We start from the raw sequence: 11,991 nt of genomic DNA on the forward strand, positions 1-11,991 counted from the left end.
CGCCAGAGCAGTGTCTAAAAGAATAACTGGCTAGAGCAGAGAAGTTCTATAAGAGAGAAGTATAAAAGTTGGAAAGGTAGGCTGGAGCCAGACTGCAGAAAGTACTAAATGCCAGGCTAAAGAGTTTGGACTTCATCCTATGGATAATGGGAAGCCATTTACAGTATTTGAGTTAGGGAAAGAACATGCTCTAAAACTGGCTAGATAGTACAATTTGTATGGGCACAGGTACCTTCAACATGCATTTGTTTTATACTTATACGCTTCTGGCTCTTATATCTACTTCCCATATCTGGAAGTGGCCTTTACGGATCTCCAACATTCTGGATGCTGTGCATTTTTTAAACAGCCACTTTCTGCCATCTCTTCGGCTTCTGTTCTTTTTCCTCCCCTGGACCCCAAGGGGAGCTGACCAGCACTCACCTCAGCCCTGCTGACTCAGTAAGCAATAAGTAAGCCTCATGGAATTTTTTAAGCTAAGCTGCTATGCTTTGAAACTCTGATTTCCTTCATGATAATCAAGCCCTAATTACTACTGGCATCATTGATTTGAGTTGGAAAGAATGAATATTCAGCTGTACAACATGTGAAGGAGTGCAGGAAGGTATGCCCTATGTGTAGAAGAAAACAATTGTTCAAAGTGATCTTTGTATACTGAAAAAACATGGTGGCTAAATGGGAGGGGTGCTGGGGGATGGGAGAGAAGATGAAGGGATTAGAAAGCACAAATTGATTGGTAGTCACAAAATAGTCATGAGGATGTGAAATACAGTATGGAGAATATAATCAATAATGTTATATGGATTATGTAGGGTGTCAGATGGGTACTAGACTTATCGGGGGGAATCACTTCATAGATTGTGTAGATGCCTGAACACCTGAAGCTGAAGCTGAATAACAATGAATGTCAAATAATTAAATATATAATTAAATATATAAATATATATGTATTCACAGGATATAAAGTACAGCATAGGGAATAGTCAATGGTACTGTAACAGCTATATAAGTATAAGATGTCAGAGGAGCAGTAGACTTCGGGGGGTTATCACTTTGTGAGGGGTGTAAATGTCCAACCATTATGTTGTTTTGTACACCTGAAACTAATATAACAAAAAAGAGAGAGAGAGAGAGAGAGAAGAAAGAAAGAAAAAAGAAAGAGAGAGGGAGGGAGGGAGGGAGGGAGGGAGGGAGGGAGGGAGGGAGGGAGGGAGGGAGGAAAGAAAGAAGAAAGAAAACCTAGCAGAGATGGCATTGCTCTCAAACACTGACGATTTAAATGGTAGAATTTCTGTCTCCAGTTTTTTCCCCGTAAAGCCCGTCCTCCAATCCAATCATGTTATTTCCTCATTTAAAACCCTGTGTTGGTTCATCCCTACCTATAGGATTAAGGTCAAGCTCCTTAGCAAGACATTTCCTTTAGCAACTTGCCACAGGATACCTTTCCAGATTCTTATCCTGCCCCCCTCCGACACTCCCAGTCGTTCACACACAGTATCTTGCCTTTTTCTGAACTATCCATTTTCACACATGTGACTGCAGAGCATGTGTTGGTGGTCCCTCTGTCTGAAATCCTTGCCCACCACCACTTTGTCCACCTAGATGTTAGGCAATATCCACTTAACCCTTTGTAATTCAGCATAATTAGACTCTGGTTTATAAGTTGCCCACCCCTAACAGTAATTCCCTCCATCATGCTCCTTTATATATACCTCGTTCTCTGAGCACCTTTCTCATTGCACATAATTATTAGTTTGGGTGTCTATCTCCCCCACTTGACTGTGAGCTCCTTAACAGCAGCCAGGGATTACTTCTAATTCATCACTGTACTCCCAGCATTTAGCCTAGGGTCTGGTACTGTATATGTGTTCAAATGTCTATTGAATAAATGAGCTTGAATATGTGCTCCTTGAATTCAAACTCAGCATCTCTTGAAAGGTGACAATTATAATATTTTGTGACCAAAGTAATCCCAGTCAAGTGTGTTTGAGGACTTGACTGAAGAAGAAACGATAAGACATATTGTGGGGCCTTACTATGGGATAGTTTCTACCCCGGAGAGCTCTTACTGGAGTTGTTGCTGGCTAAAAAGAAGAGCAGCTGGAGCAGAAGAGAAGGGCCCTTACTGGGGATTTCCCTGTGGTTATCTTTCACAGTCCACCACTGAGGCAATGTTGTTTAGACAACAATCTCCACACAGTGTTTCAACTCTTCTTCTGAATTACAGCCAAACTTTTGTTTGTGCTCTGCCTACACATACATTTGGACCAGCCTTGCTAATGGGTCGTCACTGAAAGTTTTCCAGCTCTTAGTCTCACTTATCATTATTATGCTGAGGAACAACGTTTTGTGGGCAAGGGGCCATTGAAAAACTGAGAGGCAAAAAAGCGGGGGCAGGATGGAGCTAACAAAAACAATATTATTTTTCTCCTAGATTGCCAATATATTACACCGTACCTCTCATCCTACGTTGTCTTATACTAGTATGTGTCAGTAAAAGGAAAAATGGAAATGAAGACTTTAGCAAAACTTTACACTTTGTAGGCAAAAAAAAAGAGGAAGCAACACTGAGGCCTGGAATATAAATTTTTAGACACACGATCAGTTGCCACTTCTGGAAAGTAAACATTTTGGCTGTTTTAAACAAACAGCAAAAGCAATTAGCTTTTTCTGTAGACTAAAATGAGGTGTATGCTGTCAAAAAAAACACACAAAAAACAACTGAGTCTGTTTTGACCTTCAAAAATGTCACACTGGTAAACACTTCACTTTTTTTTGTACATATAAATCTAAGAGCCCAGCCTAGCTTGAGGAAGATTTAAGATACATAAAATTTGTCTGAGGTGTCTGCCAAATCTCTGCAGCAGAGACAGAAACCGTGGAAAAGCTGACATAGTCATAACTCTCACAACATCGCCAGCAGGCTTGTCTAGGGCTGGACACACAAAGTCACTGTTCCATTTCTCAAACTGTTTGTAAACAGAAAAGTAGATCATTTTTTGTTACAATATCATCTACTAACTTCCCTATGTTGTATTCCACATCCTGTGACTATATATACCTATATATTTAGTTATAGTTGACATAGCTTTGGGGGTAGGTTATCACTTTATGAGGGGTTTAAATGTCTTAACTAGTACATTGCTTTGTACACCTGAAACTAATTTTAAAAATTGGAAAAAAAAAGTAGATCATTTGCTTATCAGCTACCTGGTAGCTCATTTTTGCCTATATACCCCACAGAGGAAAGAAACAGGAAAAAAAGAATCCCTACTGGCACATATCCTAATTTTTCACCTGGGTAAATTTTCATTTATAAGATGGGCCTGCTTGTTACAATCTTCTCTTTGTTTCATTTCTTTCTCTTACACTCATTCTTGTGTGTATACCTCTCTCTCTCTCTCTCTCTCTCTCTCTCTCTCTCTCTCTCCCCCTCCCTCCCTCCCTCCCTCCCTCCCTCCCTCCCTCCCTCGCATTAAAGGGGGGACATTTATAACTATCAAGTACAGTGCCTAACAGAGTGTTTTGCACATAGTAAGCCCACAATAATTCATTATATAAATTAAAATTCTATCTGTAATTTCTATGTGCAATTTATTTGATCATGGAGTAGGAGAAATACAGATTCTTTTTCCTGGGTTATTTAAAAGTGACCATTTCTTACAAGGTAATATAATTTTATTCAGATGATTTGTGATTAGGACTTGTTCTTTAAAAAGCATCCATTTTTGTACAATGGGTATTATTTGCAAGGAAAATGTAAGAAAGACCACACTGCAGGATCCTGAATGACAATATGAAAACTGATACATTTTTGTAGAGAAAATCAGATATCCCATCTTCACCTGATTTATGTCATTATGGTAATCCACTACATATGTCTAAGATCACTTAACAATGCAAGAATATCCTACATGCATCGGCTGCATTCTGTAAATAGGATTAACATTTGAATTCAACCAAGGTCCCTGGGGACAGATTGCTGGAAAATACATCTACATGACATTTAAAAAAATAAATTAACCAATGACATTGGCTCTCATGAGACACGTTGTTTCTTGTACATTCAACTCGATCACAGTTTTCCTTAGCTCTGTGCTGACATGCGCATCCCAAAAGACAGAATTTCAAAACAGAAAGAAAAACAGAGTGATTGGAGCTACTCCATGCCTCCTACATGAAATGTTATGTACACAAAGGAAATATTTCTGTACATTAGCACAATCTGAACTGTGACATGCTGAGAGCATGTCAATCTGAACTGTGCTTGTTATGCTGTGGTCATATATAACTTGCCCAAGGGAAAGAACAAAGTCTCTTTCCCCGCATGCTGACAAAGACCGGCAGGGGCTGCAGGAAAATAAAGAGAGCTGTGTTATGGCAAAGGATTTGGATTTTTTTTCTCTAAAAAATGTCCATTATTATTTTTTTCTTCCCACTTTTATTTATTTAATTTTCCTCATCTGTAAAATAGAGATAACTATTTTATGTATTTAAAATTTTTACTCTGAGGATAAAATGAAATACTAGTGGATTGCCTGGCACACAATAGTTAACCCATACAATCCACATCAACATTTGGCCAGTGTTAACAAAACACCTATTATGTGCCAGGCACTGACCTAAGACTCCAAGTAAAAGTAAATTGTAAGAGGAAGAAGGGATGTTGGAGAAAAAAGCAGAGAGCTGATTCACAAAGGTTTTATAAGCCAGTTTAAGAAGTTTGGATTTTATCTTGAGGACAACAAGCAGCCTTTGAACTATTTTATGTAGAGGCAGATAGCTTCAGATTTGCAATTTAGAAAAATCATTCTGTCAGCATTGGTGGAGAATGGATTGCAAGGGAGGCAGGCTGGAGGCAGGAGTAATCTAAACTATAAGTCATGTGTGTGTTATGGGGATAGTGTGCCCCAAACTAAGGAAATGCTAATAAGGGTAGATATGGGGAAAACATTTTTAATAACTTTTTTAAAATTAACAAATGTACCATTATAGATTAGAAAATAAAAATATGCAAAAGGTTAAAAATAGTATTCATATGTAATCTTACAATTTATAGCAAACTTCTATTAATTTTTTGTATGTTTAACATTACAGGATTACTCCCATTTATGCATGCACAAATGCATGTATGTACATGTGTACATGTGTGATCTGGGATGTGATAGCTTCATAAGCTGAATTTTCTATTAACATATCATAAACAATTTTCCACATCATTAAATTTTCTTTGGTAACATCAACTTACATGGCTACTTTGTAATTTATTTTATAGATGTACTCTGATTGATTTAATTCAATCCTCTAGTATGTATTGGACATTTAAAATGTTATTTTTTCTTTTGTATTTTTGCTATTACAAACTATTTATATATATATATATATATATATATATATATATATATATATATATATACACACACATACATATACATATACATATATGCTCATATATATTTACTTTTGCTATTTTAAAAATATCCTGGGAACTAAATTTTGGGCAACATTATGTTTATTTCCTCAGCATAGTGTCCTATAAGTTGAAGTGGTAAGTTGAAAGCTATGTTCAATTTTAAGATTTTTGACACATATTGACAAATTGCTCTCCAGATGAGCTATATCAAATTATAGTCCCACCAGCAGTGTCTATGAGTAGGAGACCCACTTGAGAGTGATTTCAAGAATGGAGTCAACTGGACTTGGTAGATGTAGAGAAGGGATGGATTCTTGGCAGAGAATCAGGGCAATGTGACCTCTGTCAAGAGGAGCAGAGCAATGGGCAGGCCAAAGGAACAGGTGGCTGGGTGGGTAAATGATGAGAAAGAAAAAGGTAAGGTAACCACGGGAGCGTGGGAGAAAATGAAGAAAAAAAGAAACCTCTAGTGAAGTGATGTACTCAGGTTACTTTTCTTTACTGCTGTGTTCAGCAAAAGTAGAAAACGTAGGAAATAGCTACTTTTTTTTGTAGCATTTGGCACTCTGTGGTACCAAGATCCAGAGTTATATCAATATGAATATGTTGATCCATTATTTTCATCCAATAATCATTTATTAGGTGTTTACCATGTGCCAAGTGTTGTTCTGGATGCTATGGGTATGAAGATGAATGAGACCTGGTCCTTGCCCTCAAGGAGCGCATAGTCTGGGTCGGGATGGGGGGACAGTGACAACCATAGACCGACACATTACAGTGTGGTACAAGCCAGGACAGAGGTAAGTGCAGGGTCTTATCAAAGCCAGAAGCCTAACATTGTTTTATGTGTGCATGCATGTGTGTGCGTGGGGGATGGGGTGGAGGAAAGGCTTCACAGAGATCTTGATATTTGAGCTGAGTCTTGAAAGAGGAATTCCCAGGATAGCTAAGGGTCACAGATCATACTCATATACCTTACCAACACCTTGAATATTTATGCTACTGCTCTCAAGAACACTCGGTAAGGCAGTGAAGATGCTTGTGTTTATAACCCAAACCCATTTGTGACAACAGCCTCCACCATTACCTTAATGCATATGTGTACATAGCCTGTTTGGACAATAATAAGCTCATCTTAGAATATAAAGGATAATAGACAAATGGCATACAGACTTTTTAAATCATTTTGGTGACATGGATAGAATATTCATAGTCACATCTACCAACTCCTACTGATTCTCCCTCCTAAAGGGCTCTAAGATCTGTTCTGTCCGCTCATATGTTGCTCCTTTTGGTCCTTATTATCTCTTTGGAACAGAGCACCAGCCTTCTAACTAGTCATGTCCCCATCCAGTGCATTCTAAACGGAAAACCTGATCATTGTGTTCCTCTAAAACATTTTAATGTGTTTTTTTTATTATTGCCTACAGCAGTATTTCCGAAATTTGTCATTTGAGTACTACTTGAGTATTACTTTTCCCACATTCATACATCACGTTTACTTAATATTTGTCTTTAAATCAACTTAAAACTGATTCACTTTCTATTTTCACTAAGCCACATTCTAAGTAACCTTAGATTTGTGTGTGATGTAATTCAGTTTTACCTTTTACAAGACACATTAAAATAGCTAATATAACTTAAAATATTTGTGGGAATACAACATAACCACTGATGGCAGATGCCATACACTTTGAGAAACACTGGCCTGTCGGAGCACATCCAAACATCTTAGCCTTTTTTTCAAGGTTCCCCACAAAACAGCCCCAACCTAAGTTTCCAGACTCTTCTACCATTGTACCTTCTTTTTCCCAAACAATCTGCACCCCAGCCATGCTGAATTCCTCAATATTGAATGGAGATGCATTGGTCTTATATAACCACATGTCTCTCACAGACTGTTCCCTCAATCTGAAACACCTCACCAGCACTCTTCTCTGTCTGGCAAACTCATTTTCCTTCAAGAGCTATCTGTCATGTCACTTCCTCAAAGCCTTTTCCCCGACTCTCCCTTACAGTTAGTCACTCCTTCCTTTATTCTTCCACAGCACTTTGTACTTATCTCTGTTATACTAGTACTATACACTACATTATCTCAGAATTATGGGCCTCTATCTCCCCAACAAGACGCAGGGAGAGCTCACACCTCATACTATATTGCACCCCAACACTTCATGTGGACAAAAGTCATGAAGGAGACCTAGTGACCCAGAAGCTCACTTACAATAAAAGCTAAAATAAAATAAAACCCAAAGTACTGTCCAGCTCCAAACTGCTTAGAGGTATGATGTGTTTTATAAAGAGTAACATCTAATTCAGAAATAGCTATACTGACTGACAGACACAATAAGCTAAGGCTGTAACAGCAGTGAAGCTAATTTGGTTTTGGCAGCTACATTACAGCAGACACATACTGACAAAGAAACTAAGAATGAATCATTTGAGTACCTGCCAGGATGATCAACTATACCCCACAATAATCTCTCCATACCACAAACAGAAAGTCAAGAGCAAAGGGAACCATGGGACCAGCAAACCATGGTGGACACAGCATGGGCTCTGAAGTCAGATCTGTACACCCAAACCCCGACTCAGCTCCTTACAATCTATATGACTTTAGGTAGGTTGTTTAACTTCTCTGCATTTTAGTTTCCTCTCCTAGAGAAATGGGAAGAATAGTTCGAACTTCCTAAGACTGTTAAGGCAACAAAGTGTTTATGATAGTACCTGGAACATTATATGGGCTTAATAAATAGCAGTCATTGTTGTCACCCACTGAAATGACTACAATTCAGGTAATATGATACACAAGGAGAGCAAATGCATTTCTTAAGAAAATAAATTTATGTCACCAGGCTTTAAAATTGACAACTATAAAGTGTAGCTAAGAACAGCTACAATCAAAACAGTCTATAAAACAAAGTTCTTCTTGGTTTAAACTCACACCTGGAACATACCACCACACTTCTTTGTGTTCGCCAAAAATTGATCTCAAATCAGGTTCCCCTAGGATGAAAAAACAAAAATCACTGAATCTTAATTTTTTTGTCTTTATTTGATACAGAATAATATCCAAATTACATGAATGCTTCAAAGTGTCCTGTTATTATGACCCCAAGCTTTTCAACGCTATTTCTTTCCCAGTCTATCCCAGCTGACACCGTTTACTCCAGTCAGGCAAGCCCACTTGCCACACCAGTGCTCCCTCTTTTATCTACCCTTCTCAAATTCCAATCCCAGTATCAGGAAGTATTTCTCCCTCCTCTTTGCCAGAACTCCTCTGGAGCCCAAGTTAAAATTCATCTCCTTCACAAAGCCTACCAGGATTGGTCTGGCAGATGAGTTTCAAGCCTTTTGCACTTCCACAGCTATAGGCTTGACATTCCATAGGTCAACCCACCCCACCCCACCAGTATCCATTTCCACTAACACCTCAGCACTTTTTGGATGCGTGTGACAATAAAATCATTAATATTCTGTTTCGCACAGTCTATTCTGTAGTCGGTGTGTCCTCTAAAGATTTGTCCACATTAGTGCAATCAGTCCTTGCTGGAAACCCCTAAAACGCTGTTTCAAAAATAAACCTATCTTGCCTTTTACTCTCATCAGAACCCTGCACTGAACCTTAAACACATATATCTCAAAAGTGAGATTCCTTCCCTTGTCTTCTCTCCATGCCTTCTGAAAATTAAGGGAAAACCTTTCCCACCTGGTCAGGGAAATGGTGGGTGGCCATAAGAGCCCATGAAAAGTCGGAGACGATCTTTATCTCACCATCAAAGAGGCAAAAAGTGAAAAAATTGACAAAAGTCACTCCCTGAGCATGCTAAGGAATTCCCACGCCCCCAGAGGAAATGGGAAGTGTGTGTATCGGGAGGGGTGTGTGCCCAAATCTGAAATGTAAATTAAGGGACGAAAGGAAAGAGATCACCCAATTCCTCCAAGCAGTAGAGTTCAGACGCCACCTAGGAAACACACTGGTGGAGAACCCTCACTTCAGACCTCTGAGGAGGCACAAGGCGGAGGCGGAGGGTAAGAGGTAGCATGGTGGAAGAAAAAGATAGAATGCGATTTGGTGAAAAAAAAAAAAAAAAAAAAAAAACAGAAAAGAAAGCGCGCTCCTGAAGCTCAAGGGAACCAGCACAGTAAGCCCACCTCCAACTCCCAGTCCCTACGCCCGGTCCCCCGCAGAGGCGGAGATGGGCGGAGTTAGGCGCGGAGAGCCGCGGCCCCGGAAGCACCCTCCTCCCTAGGCCCCCTCGGTCCCACAGTCCCCAGCCACAGCCACTCAGGCTCTCTGCCTCTCTGACCTCCAGCTCCCCGGCTACTGAAGCGCTACTTCTTATACAGCTGTGGAAAATCGGCCGGCGTGGCAGCTCCTGGGCGAGTAGTGCCCTCGTGGCGCTACATGCCAAGCAACTGTCTTCTGGACTCTCCGCCTTGCGCTAGCCGGCTTAAGCCCGGCACTCAGGCCCAAGGCTGGACTCTCACCTACACCGTGGACGCTGTGGCATCTCCTATTGGTTATCGGTCACCAGGGAAGCCAGAGGTCCAACCCCTTGTCCTCATGGGAAATGTAGTTTAAGGTCGCTGGAGGCTCTTCTCTTGGTGCAGATCCAACATTGGCATTGGTGGAGAGACTCAAGTGAAGACAGAGGATTGTGGGAGATGGAGTTGAGACACTTTGTATGTACCCACAATCCCGCCCCGCCCCCGCCACACACACACACAGTTCTGATCGTGCTCCGAGTTCAGACGGAGATGGGTATTATGGGTGTTGTAGTTTGGCGTGCACTGGCTAACAGAATCTCCCTTCTTGTGCTATGGGGTTGTGCTTGTGGGGGCACATGAAGATTCTAGATTTATTTTATTCTTGGTTAAGCTATTAGCATTTGGGGGGAAGCACTTCATATCGTGATTTGAAATTCTCATTAAGCTTGGATTGTGTGACTTTATGTTATTTATGCTCAGATAAGTTTAGAATTTTAACTGGTCCTTTAAAACTGTCAAAGTGTGTTTTTTTGTGAACCATTTGCATTAGTACCACTTCAAAGGTTCTAGAAAAAATGTATTTTGTTTCTAATTGGGAACCATATTTTTTCCTTTGAAATGGTGTTATAACAATCATAGGAATGTGATCTAAGCAAGCCCAGAAGAAGTCTATTTAACCCATAATGAAGCCCCATTGTTGCCATGAATAATAGTGGCCATATACACTAGTGTGATGCAACAATTTGGCACAGATAGACAATAAAACTTGAATAACAAGAAATAACTTATTTCCTATTAAGAAATCTCTTTAAGAAACTATTATTCTTTTTAGTAAAAAAGTATGTTAAAAGAGGTGATAAAGAAACGGGTGGGGACAGCTAAGCACTTTCAAGTGACTTGAATATTGAGGAAAATGGATGTTTATTACGGCTAATTTCACTCCTAACTTTTGACTTTTCTTTATTAGAGATGAATTCTTACAGTTAAATGGATCGTTACAGTTGTGGTTACTAATTACACTTTTACTGATAAGGATAACTATGTGACTAACAAATGGAATGAAAGTGAAGAAGGAGAAATTGCATTTTGCTAAGGTAATTCCCTAAAATTTTAAAAAGAGAAGTTAAGGAAGACGAGGATTTAATAGATTCAATAATTTACTCAGCAAACTGCTTTGTGCAAGGCACTAGGCTAGGAACTATTGCCACAGAATTGGAAAACAGTCCTTACTCTCAAATAGCTCACAATCTAAGAGGGGAAATAGAATATACAATGTGCAAAGTGCCCTAAAAATATCTACATAGGGTTCTATAGGACCATAGAAGAGAAATAACTCATTCCACATCTGCAGGAAACCATACTTGAATGATGAGACTTGAAGAACCAGTGAGATATTTTTTTCAGATTTAGGGCAGGGAGGTCAACCGTATTCCATACAGAGAAATGAGGATGTGAGAGACTGCATGGAAGCAAAAAAAAAAAAAAAAAAAAAAGTTTTATATTGCAGGAACTAGACAAGGCAGGAATAGGGGACCATACAAATGAGTTCAAAATTTAACCTGAAAGCCGTAAAGAACCTCCATATGATTTTAAGCAAGTAAAGTGGTACAATCAAGTGGACTTTGTGATAGTTTGGATATGGAAAGGAAGGAGTCTATTGTGACTCCCAAATTCTTATTTGGAACACTGGATGTATGGTAGTACCATTCATTGAGAAAGGGAACCCAGAAAAAATTGCAAGTTTTGTGAGGGATACGAAGAATTCAGTTTTGGACATATAAAATTTGAGGACTATGTGTAATATTTGGGTGGAGATGCCTGATAGGCTGCCAGGAAATGTAGATCTGAAGCACAGGAGAGAAGTCTGGGTTGGAACTAAACATTTGGGAGACATCAGTATACAGATGGTAATTAAATAAACATGGATTAAATTTCATTTAGAGAGTGTTTAGAATAGTAATTTTTAAAAGGGCACAGATTAAGTATGGAACCCTAGAAAATAATAGTATTCAAGGACTACTTAGAGGAAGAGGTACCCTTCAAAGTAAGCCAAGAAGGAATAGCCAGATTGATGAACCAAGAGAAAA

General features: G+C 39.3%; 1 protein-coding gene across 13 annotated transcripts in view; it reads right to left on the reverse strand.

Moving 5' to 3' along the window:
- Positions 1–10,095, reverse strand: part of ENOX2 (ecto-NOX disulfide-thiol exchanger 2) — a 431,677-nt gene extending 421,582 nt beyond the window's left edge. For 3 of the 13 annotated variants that reach the window (XM_019716146.2, XM_074323650.1, XM_019716142.2), the window contains exons 1-2: positions 9,724–9,898; positions 8,360–8,419 (exon numbers count right to left, since the gene is read on the reverse strand). The gene's annotated coding sequence lies outside the window, so the exon portion shown is untranslated. Of the gene's footprint in view, positions 1–8,359; positions 8,420–9,723 lie in introns of all 13 variants that reach the window. The other 10 variants (XM_074323651.2, XM_019716147.3, XM_074323653.1 and 7 more) reach the window with 8 other exon arrangements.
- Between the last annotated feature and the right edge of the window lie 1,896 nt (positions 10,096–11,991).

Source organism: Rhinolophus sinicus, chromosome 18, assembly GCF_057876585.1.
Source record: "Rhinolophus sinicus isolate RSI-liver-muscle chromosome 18, RSI-T2T, whole genome shotgun sequence".
Classification (NCBI taxonomy): domain Eukaryota; kingdom Metazoa; phylum Chordata; class Mammalia; order Chiroptera; family Rhinolophidae; genus Rhinolophus; species Rhinolophus sinicus.